We start from the raw sequence: 15661 nt of genomic DNA on the forward strand, positions 1-15661 counted from the left end.
CGCGTCGACCCGTGGATCGCGTCGCCGCGCGAGTTAAGATACTTAAAACTTTAAAAGATAAACAAGGACTTCTAACACTTACCCGCATCGCCACGCAGTTCGCGTCGCCTCGCGATTTCAATACAAGATAGACAAAGACTTCTAACACTTACCCGCGTCGCTGCGCGGTTCGCGTCGCCGCGCGATTTAAATACTTAAAACTCTAAACACTTAAGACTTACAAAGACTTACTGACATTAGCACTGACTTTCGCGATTCGCGTTGCTGCGCCTCTGCGTCACGACGCGTCGGCGTCACTGCGCGTTTACGTCACTGCGCGTTCGCTTCGGCCCTTCTCCTCTCGGCCGCACGCTCGCGCCGCTGCGCATCTCGCGTTGTTTGTGCGTCTGCGCCGCTGCGCGTTCGCATCGGCCCTACCTTCCGAGTTGCTGCGGGGTTTTTTTTTTAAATTCAATCAGAGCCTAGACGGGCCAAGTGATATACAAGGTCGACGTCGTACCTGAGTTGAACACTTATCCTCTATTTAAATCCCCATTTTATTCCCTGTGAGCCTAATTTTCTAAATTTGATTTCTTATGAGCCTTAATTAATTTCTTTTAGTCTCCAAATTTCCCTATCCTTTCGCGTTACTGCGCAGTTTAAATTCAATCAGTCAATGAAAGCCCTAATTTAATGGAGTTTTTCTGCCAACTGGACAGGAGTGATTTTTTTTTACTGCAGTGGAATTTTTTTCATAATTTAAAATCTCAGAACATTTTTTTTTTAGCACCTATTTAGTACGTTACTTTTTTTTTATAACTAGAGAGAAGTCTGGCACGTAGGCTGTGGACTGCTTTTCGTTATCTCAATTGTTCCAGCCTCAAGGTCGTGTTATTTAATATAATTTTTTTTTGAATCCTTTTGAATCCATCTCAGTTGTTTTGCTGTGCCTTCTCTGAATGTTTTCTTTCAACAAGTTTTTCTTTTTTTTTTTAACCACCGGGACCATGTAATTTTTTTCTTTTTTTTTAACAAACCTATCCTTTGGGCATTTCCTGGCTCCGTAACTTATCATCCGAATATACGTAATTCAATAAGGTTCACACTCTTAAACTTCCCACATACAGGACAACACTACGAAGGGTTAAAACAAACTTTCATTCTGTTTGAGATAAAACAAACCACAACTCCCCGGCTTTTTTTTTTCAGTAAAAATCACAGAAGCATTTCTCATTTAAACAGACATTCACAAGAGTCTCTTTTCTTTCCTATTAATTTTTTGGATCCATGATTGATCATCTATCCCTATCTAGCTCTAACTATAATCTATCTTTCCAAGTCGCCGCTTGGTTTGCGTCATCGTGCAATTTCCCTATCTCTATCCCTATTCTATGTTTGAAAGGTATTCACCAGATTGTCCTGGATCTCGTTCAGACACTACCTGAGAACCAGCGAGTGGCTAAACTTTCTTCAGACTTTTGAAACCGGGGAAACTGGATTAGTATTGAAATCATACTCACTCCAGTGGCCACTTTCCCCTCGTCTCGTCCAAGGCTAGTCTGGCTCTTAATTCGCAAGTTTTCGGCAGTCGTCCGTTGAGATCCCACTTCTGACACCAAATGTCAATTCCTGGATTCTTTTACCTCAATCTGGTTCAGTAAAATTACTGAGTCGAATACCTCTTGTGCTTTGAACAAAGCAGTCTTTATTACCGGCCAGTAAGATCTATCAGACAGAAGATATACTCTCTGGATAGAGCGTACACACTCTCTACGGATAGGTGAAGTTACATCGTAAAGCGTTAACAGTTATACAGTTTTGAAATCAGATAACAAAATACAAATGGATTGACAGTCTAACTCAGCCACTCATTAGTCAATCTATATGAGATGTTCTTCTTGAAAGCTCAAGCATTGCCTCTAAATGTTTCAATCTAATGGTGTGACTATTAACTGAGACCTTGCAATTCTGCAGATTTATTTCATGTTATAATTAGATGTTATTGGCAGGATTAGTGACTTGAAACCTTGAGAAAGACTGTTAGCTGTGCTGATGTTGCACTATTTGCAATCTGACATTCTCCCAGCTATTCTTCCATGGCTTATACATTTTCATATATCCCGTTTATCTTACTGTCCTTAATTCCATATATTCCGTTCAGATATCCACAACCCCTGGCACTGAGGTGACCCCCTCTCCTGGGACTGTGACCCCGTCTCCTGGGACTGAGGTGAACCTGGTCTCCTGGGACTGTGACCCCCGACCTCTGGGACTGAGGTGACCCCCTCTCCTGGGACTGTGACCCCGTCTCCTGGGACTGAGATGACCCCCTTCTCCTGGGACTGAGGTGAACCCCATCTCCTGGGACTGTGACCCCCTCTCCTGCGACTGAGGTGATCCCCGTTTCCTGGGACTGAGGTGACCCCCTCTCCTGGGACTGTGACCCCGTCTCCTGGGACTGTGACCCCCTCTCTTGGGAATGTGACCCCCTCTCCTGGGACTGTGACCCCGTCTCCTGGGACTGAGGTGACCCCCTTCTCCTGGGACTGAGGTGAACCCCATCTCCTGGGACTGAGGTGAACCCCATCTCCTGGGACTGAGGTGAACCCCATCTCCTGGGACTGTGACCCCCTCTCCTGCGACTGAGGTGATCCCCGTCTCCTGGGACTGTGACCCCGTCTCCTGGGACTGTGACCCCCTCTCCTCGGAATGTGACCCCCTCTCCTGGGAATGTGACCCCCGATCCCTGGGACTGAGGTGACCCCCGTCTCCTGGGACTGTGACCCCCCTCTCCTGTGACTGTGACCCTCTCTCCTGGGACTGTGACCCCCTCTCCTGGGACTGAGGTGATCCCCGACCCCTGGGACTGAGGTGACCCCCGTCTCCTGGGACTGAGGTGACCCCCGTCTCCTGGGACTGAGGTGACCCCCGTCTCCTGGGACTGAGGTGACCCCCGTCTCCTGGGACCAAGGTGAACCCCTCTTCTGGGACTGTGACCCCCTCTCCTGGGGACTGTGACCCCTGACCCCTGGGACTGAGGTGACCCCCTCTCCTGGGACTGTGACCCCGTCTCCTGGGACTGAGGTGACCCCCTCTCCTGGGACTGTGACCCCCGTCTGCTGGGCTACTGTGACCCCCTCTCCTGGGATGGGACTGTGACCCCGTCTCCTGGGACTGAGGTGACCCCCTCTCCTGGCACTGTGACCCCCGTCTCCTGGGACTGTGACCCCCCTCTCCTGGGACTGGGACCCCGTCTCCTGGGACTGAGGTGACCCACGACCCCTGGGACTGAGGTGACCCCCCTCTCCTGGGACTGTGACCCCGTCTCCTGGGACTGAGGTGACCCCCGTCTCCTAGGATTGGGACCCCATCTCCTGGGACTGAGTTGACCCCCTCTCCTGGGACTGAGGTGACCCCCTCTCCTGGGACTGAGGTGACCCCCGTCTCCTGGGACTGGGACCCCCTCTCCTGGGACTTAGGTGACCCCCTCTCCTGGGACTGAGGTGACCCCCGCCTCCTGGAACTGTGACCCCCACTCCTGGGACTGTGACCCCCTCTCCTGGGACTGTGACCCCCGACCCCTGGGACTGAGGTGACCCCCTCTCCTGGGACTGTGACCCCCGACCCCTGGGACTGAGGTGACCCCCGTCTCCCGGGACTGAGGTGATTCTCCGCTCCGGGGACTGAGGTGACCTCCGTCTCCTGGGACTGTGACCCCCGACCCCTGGGACTGAGGTGACCCCCGTCTCCCGGGACTGAGGTGATTCTCCGCTCCGGGGACTGAGGTGACCTCCGTCTCCTGGGACTGTGACCCCCGACCCCTGGGACTGAGGTGACCCCCGTCTCCCGGGACTGAGGTGATTCTCCGCTCCGGGGACTGAGGTGACCTCCGTCTCCTGGGACTGTGACCGCCGACCCCTGGGACTGAGGTGACCCCGTCTCCTGGGACTGAGGTGACCCCCCTCTCCTGGGGCTGTGACCCCCATCACCTGGGACTGTGATCCCCGTCACCTGGGACTGTGACCCCCTACCCCTGGGTATGTGACCCCCTCTCCTGGGACTGAGGTGACCCCCGACTCCTGGGACTGAGGTCACCCCCCGTCTCCTGGGACTGAGGTGACCCCCGTCTCCTGGGACTGAGGTGACCCCCTCTCCTGGGACTGAGCTGACCCCCTCTCTATCAATGATTTGAATGAGGGGACCAAATGTAATATATCCAAGTTTGCTGATGATACAAAGCTAGCTGGGAATGTAAGTTGTGAGGAGCATACAAAGAGACTTCAAATGGATATAGACAGGATAAGTGAGTGGGCAAGAACACGGCAAATGGAATAAAATGTGGAGAAATGTGAAGCTATCTACTTCGGTCGGAAAAATAGAAAAGCAGAGTATTTTTTAAATGGTGAGAGATTGGGAAATGTTGTTGTTCAGAGGGACCTGGGTGTCCTTGTACACCAATCACTGAAGGTTAACATGCAGGTACAGCAAGCAATTAAAGCAAATGGTATGTTGGCCTTTATTACAGAAGGATTTGAGTATAAGAGTAAAGACGTCTTACTGCAATTATATAGGGCCCTGGTGAAACCACACCTGGAGTATTGTGTACAGTTTTGGTCTCCTTACCTAAGGAAGGATATACTTTATTAAGGAAGCAGTAGCAGGACATTTAGAAAATCGTAATACAATCAAGTAGAGACAACATGGTTTTATGAAAGGGAAATGATTTTTGACAAATTTATTAGAGTTCTTTGAGGATGTAACGGGCAGGGTGGGTGAAAGGGAAGCAGTAGATATAGTGTATTTGGATTTCCAAAAGGCATTCAATATGGTGCCACATAAAAGGTTACTGCACAAGATGAGAACTCATGGTGTTGGGGGTAATATATTAGCATGGATAGAGGATTGGCTAATGAACAGAAAACAGAGTTGGGATAAATGGGTCATTTTCAGGATGGCAACCTGTAACTAGTGGGGTGCCGCAGGGATCGGTGCTGGGGCCTCAATTATTTACAATCTATATCAATGATTTGGATGAGTGTACTGTAGCCAAATTTGCTGATAATACAAAGATAGATGGGAAAGCAAGTTGTGAGGAGGACACAAAGAGTCTGAAAAGGGGTATAGACAAGCTCAGTGATTGGGCAAACATTTAGCAGATTGAGTATAATGTGGGAAAATGTGAGGTTATCCACTCTGGTAGGAAGAATACAAAAGCAAAATATTATTTAAATGGAGAGAGAATGCTGTGTTACAAAGGGATCTGGGGGTCCTTGTACATGAAACGCAAAAGTTAGCCCACACGAACAACAAGTAATTAGGAAGGCAAATGGAAAGTTGGCCATTGTTATCGCGAATGTACCCTCCAAAAATCACTCGTCACTCTGGGTCGTATCTAAACGTCAAAACGGTTATTACGCCGGCGGGGAGATGAAGCCACTGGACGATTCAGGCGCTTCTCTCTGCCGAACAAAGGGTTTCATGGATTTTTATATGTTTTACAACAGTTTACTACAGTTACATCAGCTCATTTTGGCCGGACACTATCCAATCATATTGATTATAGATTACATATAGATTCAATTAAACCAATAGAGTTAGTCTTTAAACATTAGGTGGCTCATGTGTTGCCAAGAGAAGTGTTGCTAAGAGATGTGTTGCTAACAGTTACTCAGAATCTTGTGGCCTAGTCCAGGCCCCTCTTTATCTTACTGTCCTTGGGTGCTGTTCTTTGGGCAGTCTCCTTATCTTAGTCCTGTTACAGAGTCGTATTGTTCTATCATAGACCAGGACGTCTCGTCTGGGGAACATCTGCAAAGCTGTGGTGTGTTTCTGTGTGAGAACACAGCCATTATCAGTACCTAAGAATTCAGTCTCTTTTCTGCTGGCTGACATCCCTTGGGGCTTTGCTAATCCACGAGCAGCCATCTTTGTACCTTTTACACACACACATTTAATACTACAATTACATATTTCGTTCTAACATCTATACTACAGGTGCCGTTGCACTAGGGGAAAATCTCTCTCTAACACTCCCCCCTTTCAGTAAAGGGGCTAGTCCTAGCCCCCTGGAACCTACATTAATTTAATGTTATATGATTTATATTTTTGTATCACCTGGTACTCCCTGCTTCAACGTGCTGGCCAGTCACGCGATTTCAGGAGTCCCAGTTGCTTAGATCAAATTAATATAGTTCGAATCGCCCCTTTCATCTGTCACACCGACTTTCTTGCTTATCTGAGCTTTGGTGCTAAACTTCCGTTGTTGTACATATAATGGGGAATAGGGGCCTGTTCTGGCTTGTCATAGTCCTGCAGGTGATCATGGAGCTGATTGGTGGCGTCAATGATTTCAGTACCTCGCCGTCTAACTTGGATAATGCGGGCTTGCCCTATAGTAACGGGTGGTAAGGGTGTAAAGCAGAAGTTTGGTTGCGGGATCTGGCATTGCAAGCCGTTATACTGATATGAATGTTCCGTGGTGGAGACACAGTATCTCCCTTTGCCTCCGTACCCGGCCCGAGCAAAATGTGTAGGGGCGGGTACTATTTCCAAAATGCATCCATCGGTTCGATTAAAACCACACTCATCTAATTCTCCCTGTCCCACAGGGTGGGGGCACACCGTGATCTCGCCCCTTTGTTTGCACCCTGTCAGGGAGATGCCTTATAGCGTGTTATCTCTACGGATAGCGGAGTCTATGGTTAAATAGTAACGGAGGGAGGCATTGTCCCATATAACCCCGATATTCTCCAGTTGATAAAGGGGAAATGGACCTGAGTCTCGTGTGACTATAGGGATCATCAAGACAATCCCCACTCCCGCAGCTGTGCCCATCTGGCAGTTTGGGATCGCTGGGTATACTCTGGTTAGTCCCTTCAGAGTGTAGTTATCCAGTGTCCCCTCCAGCTTGGCTAGCTGAGCCAGATGTGAGCTGTCTATCCAGTCCGGTACCTCCCCCCTTTGGATCTGATCAAGGTTGTGTCATACCTGTCCCACCATCCACAAACCATAAGTGTGACAGAATTGCCCTTGTCGGAGCTTTCCGGCATCTTCCTTTTCTCTGTCAATTAGACGATTAATTGTTTTGGCATGTGTCTCGATTACTGAAATTCCATCCAACTGTATCTCCATGCCTTCCCTTCCTAAGTCGGCTTGGTCTTTCTGATTCTACTCTGCCCGCTCGAACAGTTCCTTCATCACCTCTTTAAGTTGTTCCACTTTTTCATTCAGCCCTTGTATATCCCGTGAGTTTACTATGGAGATCCCGGTATTAAAGCCAGTAGCAGCATCATTACTTATTCCCCTCTTATGCCGATGCACTTGCTCTTGCTCTCGGAACCTACTGGCACCCATGGCATCGGCAGCTTGCTGCATTACAACCTTACTTAATACACGATATATCTTCCTTGCCTGTTCTGTACAATACTCCGGCATTTGTATGCCTGAAATATTGATCAAAAATAATTCCATGCTTAACATTATGTGTTAAAATAAGTTCTGTCCTTGCTCCAGTCCTTGGCTGCTGGGATACATATTGCATTAGTTAAATTAAACAAGATCCCATAGTTCGGGTAAGTGTTTCTTTCCTGCATTTGCTGCATCCCCCGTAGTCCATCCTGGTTATCTGATGCTTGTATGAGTGTCGAGATCCCTTGTATCATGCTGCAGAGCTGAAGTGGCCATTCTGATTCCATCTCGGTGGGTGTTTTATCTGCAAATTTTAAGCAGATCCTGGTCATCACCAGGTGTTAGGTTCTGGTCTACTCATCTTTTATCCATGCATGTCGAGGTCACTCTGTGAAATCGGAGGCAAGGGTTAGATTGGGTTTGTGGCCTCCCCACCGTGGGGTACATTGGCTCTATTGCCATAGGTGATCAGGAAGGCGAATGGAATGTTGGCCTTCATTGCGAGAGGGATGGAGTACAAAAGCAGGGAGGTCTTGCTGCAACTGTACAGGGTATTGGTGAGGCCGCACCTGGAGGACTGCGTGCAGTTTTGGTCACCTTACTTAAGGAAGGATATACTAGCTTTGGAGGGGATACAGAGATGATTCACTAGGCTGATTCCGGAGATGAGGGGGTTACCTTACGATGATAGATTGAGTAGACTGGGTCTTTACTCGTTGGAGTTCAGAAGGATGAGGGGTGATCTTGTAGAAACATTTAAAATAATGAAAGGGATAGACAAGATAGAGGCAGAGAGGTTGTTTCCACTGGTCGGGGAGACTAGAACTAGGGGGCACAGCCTCAACATACGGGGGAGTCAATTTAAAACAGAGTTGAGAAGGAATTTCTTCTCCCAGAGGGTTGTGAATCTGTGGAATTCTCTGCCCAAGGAAGCAGTTGAGGCTAGCTCATTGAATGTATTCAAATCACAGATAGATAGATTTTTAACCAATAAGGGAATTAAGGGTTATGGGGAGCGGGCGGATAAGTGGAGCTGAGTCCACGGCCAGATCAGCCATGATCTTTTTGAATGGCGGAGCAGGCTCGAGGGGCTAGATGACCTACTCCTAATTCTTATGTTCTTATGATGGTGCTATGGCTGCACACTGCACTATCTGTCTGGTCCCATTTTTTAAAATCTCTTCTAGCTTATTTATCTTAGCTTTTAACTCTTGAATTTGTTTTGTTTGAGTATCTATCTCTTTATTGTATCAAGCAAGTATTATTACATAGACTAGTTCTATTTTAATTTTTTTTTTAGCCTGACTATCCCACCATTTACTCTGTCAGGTGAGTCTTCTTTATTCTATTAAGAAATCCAAATTAATAATATCCAGTATAAAACAGCTGTCAATGGAAAGGGTTAACTCCTTTACAGGTTTGTAAGAAAGCCTGATGTCATTACGTGACTTTGCGTAATCATCCAAAATTTTTTTTAAAAGTCTTTGTGCCTTCAAAACTTGCTTAGAAATTAGGAATCCATTAAAACAGCAGAAATCATTAGTAAAGCCGTCATAATAAAAGTCTTCTCGTCAGGAAAGAAAGCATTTTAGATTCAACTCCAATTTTTTTTTCTTAACTTCTAATTCAAGTGCTTGCCAAAGATTTTATTTTAAAACGAGACCACACATTTTTAATAGCTATTTTGTTTACTAAATTCAATTTCACACAAGCTGTATACATTCCAACATTTCGGGGTTTTTTTACGGTCCCGTTCACTGGGCAAATCTCTCCCAGCACAAAATCTAAACTTCCGTGCCAGTTCCATTTTCTATAAGAATTTTAAAATCGGTAAGATTTTCTAATTCCCAGTTTTTTTTTCTTTCTGTGCGGAGTTCGCATAGCTTAGATCTTTTCTCCTCGTTATTTTCAAAACCCTCCTGCTTGTTTAGATTGTTCAGGACTTTTCTTGATAAACAACGTCTATTCTGGAAATCTTTTCAAACTGCAGTGAAACTTTCTCATAATATCTTTTTTCACAGCCAATATCAACTAGTATTTAGTAAGTTGTGTCTTTTTCCATCGCAAACACTCTTTTCTTCAGCACCTATTTAGTACGTTACGTCCTTTTTTTTCTTCAAATTAGGTTTTGTATTTTACACAGAGGGCTCGTGTCTCGGTAAATAGTGTCTCAGTAAATTTGTTAATTTAAAATCATCAGACAATCGAAGACACTTTTTCTTTCAAATTCGTTCAATTTGTTTTCTTTCAAGGCTGCGTCTTTATCTTTTTTTTGTCTTTTCCATAACTAGAACGGAGTCTAGCACGTAGGCTTTGAGAGCTGCTTTTCGTTATCTCAAATGTTCCAGTTTCAAGGCCGTTACAATGTCCTTTTCTAAATTGCTAAATCTTGCCGTTTTAACATCAGATTTAATTCAATTTTTTTTTAGTTTGAATCTATCTCAGTATTTTGCTGTGCCTTCTCTTAATTCAAATTTTGTAATGCCAATCTTTTGTTTAAAACTCTTTTTGCTGAGCTAGAAGCTTTCGCGTCAAGGTTTTACACAAAGGAAAATGGGAGCGTACTTCTCCCAGCCCGCAACCTCGAGAGACCCACGCAGGCTTTTTTTTTTTTAAAAAGGCATTCTTTATCTCATTCCCAGACTAAATTTATGTCTTTCAACCCAATATAATCGATGATTGCGGGTTTTCTTTCAACAAGCAAGTGAGCATGTCAAATAATTTTTTTTTTAAACCACCGGGACCATGTATTTTTTTTTAAAATCTTTTGCTCAACAAACCTATATCCTTTGGGCATTTCCTAGCTCCGTAACTTATCATCCGAATAAATCCACACCTGCATTTCTAACTTAAAACTTTCTACATACAGGACAACACTACAAAGGGTTAAAAAAAACTTTCACTCTGTCTGAAAGAGTGGGTGGAGCTAAAACAAACAGATAGCTCCACCACTTTTCCAAACAGGCTTTCAGACACATGAAAAATTCATTCCGCAGTCAAAAAAACACTCAAGCACTCTCACTCAAATACAGACATTCACAAAAGTCTCTCTTCATTCAACAAAGCTTATTGTTTGGCCGGCTCTCTTTTTTTTTAAATTAATACATGATGATAGATTAATACATGATTGATTTACTTTCTCTGTTAATTTTACGTGGGCTCGAAGAATTAGAACCCAGGCCTTTTCTATTACTTTCTTTTGTTTCTCCGCCAGGTGGCGGGTAAGGGACCCCCCCACTTGTGTTCAGTTGTTATATTGGCCATATTTAGTATTGAGGATAGTTAGAGGTCTAACTCTCAGTGGTCCACCTGCATCAGCGTGACTTGTAGGAGGCTGTTTCTAACTCAGATATTGTTTGGGTAGCTCGCTAAAGATCCACTCTCAGAGGTCCGCGCGTGACTTGTAGTGGAACACCTTACTCTCAGCGGTCCGCATGTACCGACGTGACTTGTAGTAGGCCGTTTTCTAGCTACTGTCAGGTTACAAATCTGCTATTACACAAACTCATGCAATTCTTAAAACACGTTTAAGCAATTCCCGCAGTGCTCTACGCCTCCTTAACTACTACCTACCACTGTTTTGCCGGTTGGTCCAACCCTTCCCACAGGTTGGATATTGCGTCGGCCTCCGGACACCATCTGATCCCTTCTTCCCGGAATTTATTGCCCATACTCACCCGGATTCTCCAGGTGTGTCTCCACGGCCTCTGCAATATCCTGTTCATGACGCCATTGTTATCATGAATGTATCCTCCAAAAATCACTCGTCACTCTGGGTCGCATCCAAACGTCAAAACGGTTATTACGCCAGCGGGGAGATGAAGCCACTGGACGATTCAGGCGCTTCTCTCCGCCAAACAAAGGGTTTCATGGATTTTTATATGTTTTACAACAGTTTACTACAGTTACATCAGCTCATTTCGGCCGGACACTATCCAATCATATTGATTATAGATTACATATAGATTCAATTAAACCAATAGAGTTAGTCTTTAAACGTTAGGTGGCTCGTGTGTTGTCAAGAGAAGTGTTGCTAACAGTTACTCAGAATCTTGTGGCCTAGTCCAGGCCCCTCTTTATCTTACTGTCCTTGAGTGCTGTTCTTTGGGCAGTCTCCTTATCCTAGTCCTGTTACAGAGTCGTATTGTTCTATCATAGACCAGGACGTCTCGTCTGGGGAACATCTGCAAAGCTGTGGTGTGTTTCTGCGTGAGAACACAGCCGTTATCAGTATCTAAGAATTCAGTCTCTTTTCTGCTGGCTGACATCCCTTGGGGCTTTGCTAATCCACGAGCAGCCATCTTTGTACCTTTTACACACACATATTTAATACTACAATTACATATTTCGTTCTGACATCTATACTACAGGTGCCGCTGCCCTGGGGGAAAATCTCTCTCTAACAGCCTTTATTGCAAATGGGATGGAGTATAAAAGTAGGGAGGTTTTGCTACAACTGTGCAGGGTATTGGTGAGACCACACCGAGAGTACTGCATGCAGTTTTGGTCTCATTATTTAAGGAGGAATATACTTGCATTGGAGGCTGTTCAGAGAAGGTTCACTTGGTTGATTCCTGGGATGAAGGGGCTGTCTTACGAGAAAAGGTTGAGCAGGTTGGGCCTGTATTCATTGGAGTTTAGAAGACTGGGAGGTGATCTTATTGAAACATAGAAGATTTTAAGGGGACTTGACAGGATAGATGCTGAGTGGATGTTTCCTCTCATTGGGGAATCTAGAACTAGGGGACATAGTTTCAGAATAAGGGTCGCCCATTTAAGATGTAGATGAGGAGGACTTTCTTCTCTCAGAGGGTTGTGAATCTTTGAAATTCTCAACCCCAGAAAGCTGTGGAGGCTGGGTCATTGAATATATTCGAGATAGATAGATTCTTGAACTATAGGGGAGTCAAGAGATATGGGGAACAGGCAGGAAAGTGGAATTGAGGCCAAGATCAGATCAGCCATGATCTCATTGAATGGTGGAGCAGGCTTGAGGGGCCATTTGGCTTACTCCTGCTACTATTTCTTATGTTCTTACCAATACAATTCACTGCTGATATTAATGCAGTCGTGCCTGTCACGACTACGATTCACTATTGTGATTTAAACCACTATAATTATATAACTAATGTAGTAAAATTATACAACCAAAATGGACAATCAATTGTAACACTACAAATTGCAACAAACTGACTCAAAGCAGCTGTAACAGACCCTTACAAAGAAATGCACAAAGCCCCCACTCATCCTTAAAAGCAGCAAAGCACTGAGTGCCTGACATCATCAGAGAGGCATGCCCTGAAATGACATCATTTGTGGGCAGACACATAAATGACATCAGCAGAGCCCCAATCCTACAAGTTGCACTGCAGCAACTCTAAGGCTTTGTTGACAGCACTTCCCAAACGCATGACCTATACCACATGGAAGGAAGCAGGCACATGACAACAGAATCACCTCCGAGTTACACACCAACCTGATCGGGAAATATATTGCCCTTCCTTCAGCATCGCTGGATCAAAATTCTGGAACATCCTCCCTAACAGCACTGTTGAATTCCCTTTACCACAGGGACAGCGGCAGTTCAAGGAGGCAGCTCACCACCACCTTCTCAAGGGCAATTGGGGAGGGGCAATAAATGCCAGCGATGTCCACATCCTAGGAACGAATAAAATAAATGTTCACAAAATGGCCATTGACAACTAGTTTGCAGGTTCAGATTTCCAGGTGCCGTTTAGAGGTTCAGCTAAGGGATCCTGCATGGAGATCAGTTCTTCCCAGCAGAGAGGCAACATGGAGCAGAAACCTGGATAATTCCAGTTGCAAATTGTATTGATTCTCAAAAAATGTTAAAATCTGAAAAAGAAAATCTATGAGGATTGCTAACAAATGAAAACAATGGGCTGGATTTTCGGGTCGTTTGCGCACCAGGTTTAGTTGGGTTTTGACCTTCCCCGGTGAGAAACGGGGCAGTGAGGTCTTTTGCGTCGGGTCGCGATCCTCTGGTCCGGTTTTGCGGCGGTGCTTAGAAGCACTACCGGGAAGAGCTGCGCTAGGCATGCAGCGCCTCTTGTGACACCGGCAGTAGTTCCGACTCGCACCCGACCCGTACGCCCTGAAGTGCACTCCGCGATGACCACAGTGGTCAAGCCCTGCTGGCGGCGGTGAGGTAAACAAACTGCAAAAAAGGTAAGTTCCAGTGTTTCTTTGTTTTTTCGTAGTGATTTGTGCTGTGGTGGTGTGGGCAATGTGTTTGGAATGTTTTTGTGAATGTTTCTCCCTCCTCCAAGGCCTCTCTCAGAGCACTCCTGGCCCCGCACGTTAAGAACATAAGAAATAGGTGCAGGTGTAGGCCATACGGCCCCTCAAGCTTGCTCCGCCATTCAACAAGATCATGGCTGATCTGATCATGAACTCAACTCCACTTTCCTGCCCGCTCCCCATAACTTATCGTTTAAGAAACTGTCTATTTCTGTCTTAAATTTATTCAATGTCCCAGCTTCCACAGCTCTCTGAGGCAGCGAATTCCACAGATTCACAACCCTCTGAGAGAAGAAATTTCTCCTCATCTCAGTTTTAAATGGGCGGCTCCTTATTCTAAGATCATGCCCTCTAGTTCTAGTCTCCCCCATCAGTGGCAACATCCTCTCTGCATTCACCTTGTCAAGCCCCCTCATAATCTTATACGTCTCGATAAGATAACCTCTCATTCTTCTGAATTCCAATGAGTAGAGGCCCAACCTACTCAACCTTTCCTCATAAGTCAACCCCCTCATCTCCGGAATCAACCTAGTGAACCTTCTCTGAACTGCCTCCGTAGCAAGTATATCCTTTCGTAAATATGGAAACCAAAACTGCACGCAGTACTCCAGGTGTGGCCTCACCAATACCTTGTTGGCGAGGTTCCCATTTTTGCACGGCGAAAATTGTACACTGCCTCCCTTTGTGCTCCTGGCGCAGGGCACAAATGGTAAAAATTTCTCCACACAGCGCAAACATTACCCGGACGATAACTTTTCCGCCCCGCCTTCGTTTTCACCAGGAAAATGGCACAACCGAAAATCCAGCACAATTATTTTTTTAAATCTAAAAATCAAACAACAAAAGAGAAAGGGTTTGTATTTCCCCTTTGCAGTCTGGGCAGTGCCTGGTGGAATGGATCAGCTGGCCGTTGTAGAACCCGCTTCATTTTAATCCCATTCATCTCAACGCAAGTGAAAATCAGGCGGTTTCTGCAACGGGTGGCTGATCGATCCACTCACCAGTTTAACGCCCGGGCAGCAAGTTAGAAACCAACCCCTAGATATCTCGGTGTGAAAATTTGTCGCGGGCGGTGGGGCAAGACAGGCAGAATGGCCTCGGCCGCTCGTTCTCCATCTCGGACAATATTCTGCTCCATTGAGTCAAAGGGCATGGAACAAGTGAGCGAAGCGATGCCGCCCATTTAGCACCACTGCCCGAGTGGAATTACTGTCCCGGGGATCAGGCAGCGATCAAGCCGTATTTAGAAACATAGAAACATAGAAAATAGGTGCAGGAGCAGGCCATTCAGCCCTTCTCGCCTGCACCGCCATTTAATGAGTTCATGGCTGAACATGAAACTTCAGTACCCCCTTCCTGCTTTCTCGCCATACCCCTTGATCCCCCGAGTAGTAAGGACTTCATCTAACTCCCTTTTGAATATATTTAGTGAATTGGCCTCAACCACTCTCTGGGTGAAGAAGTTTCTTTCATCTCGGTCCTAAATGGCTTACCCCTTATCCTTACCCAGACCATTGCTGAGACAAAGTGTGGCTTCTCCCAGGAGTGAACATTCTGCAGCAGAATGGTGGCACAGAGAGCATTGGCTCACTCTGAGAGTTGGTCCTATGATTAGCTCAATCTGAGAGCCGGCGCCGTGATTGGCTGACTCTGAGCTGGTGCTGTAATTGTATTACTGAGAGCTAGCGCTGTGATTGGCTCACTCAGAGCTGGTGCTGTGAATGGTTCACACTGAGAGCCGGCGCCGTGATTGGTTCACAATGAGAGCCTTGATTGGTTCACACCGAGAGCCGACACCATAATTGGTTAACGCTGAGAGCCGGCGCCGTGATTGGCTGACTCTGTGAGCTGACGCTGTGATTGGCTCAGAGCTGAGCCTGGCCCCGGACACCAGGAGAGCCCAGCCGGGGAGAGGGGCGACAGACTGTCACTGAGCAAAGACGAAAGGCAACTCTCAATCACTGAGCCGCTCGCTCACTACCACTGCCGCCAACCTGCAGAGCCCAATGCGATG

At 46.2% G+C, this 15661-nt stretch overlaps 1 long non-coding RNA gene across 1 annotated transcript; it reads right to left on the reverse strand.

The window, feature by feature from the left end:
• Positions 1 to 11073: 11073 nt before the first annotated feature.
• Positions 11074 to 15211, reverse strand: LOC139277419 (uncharacterized). Its single transcript, XR_011596081.1, has 3 exons — positions 15141 to 15211; positions 12863 to 13044; positions 11074 to 11591 (listed from the first exon to the last, which is right to left on the reverse strand). It is a non-coding gene; the product is annotated as an uncharacterized lncRNA (long non-coding RNA).
• Positions 15212 to 15661: the final 450 nt, after the last annotated feature.

This window comes from Pristiophorus japonicus, chromosome 12, assembly GCF_044704955.1.
Source record: "Pristiophorus japonicus isolate sPriJap1 chromosome 12, sPriJap1.hap1, whole genome shotgun sequence".
Classification (NCBI taxonomy): Eukaryota; Metazoa; Chordata; class Chondrichthyes; family Pristiophoridae; genus Pristiophorus; species Pristiophorus japonicus.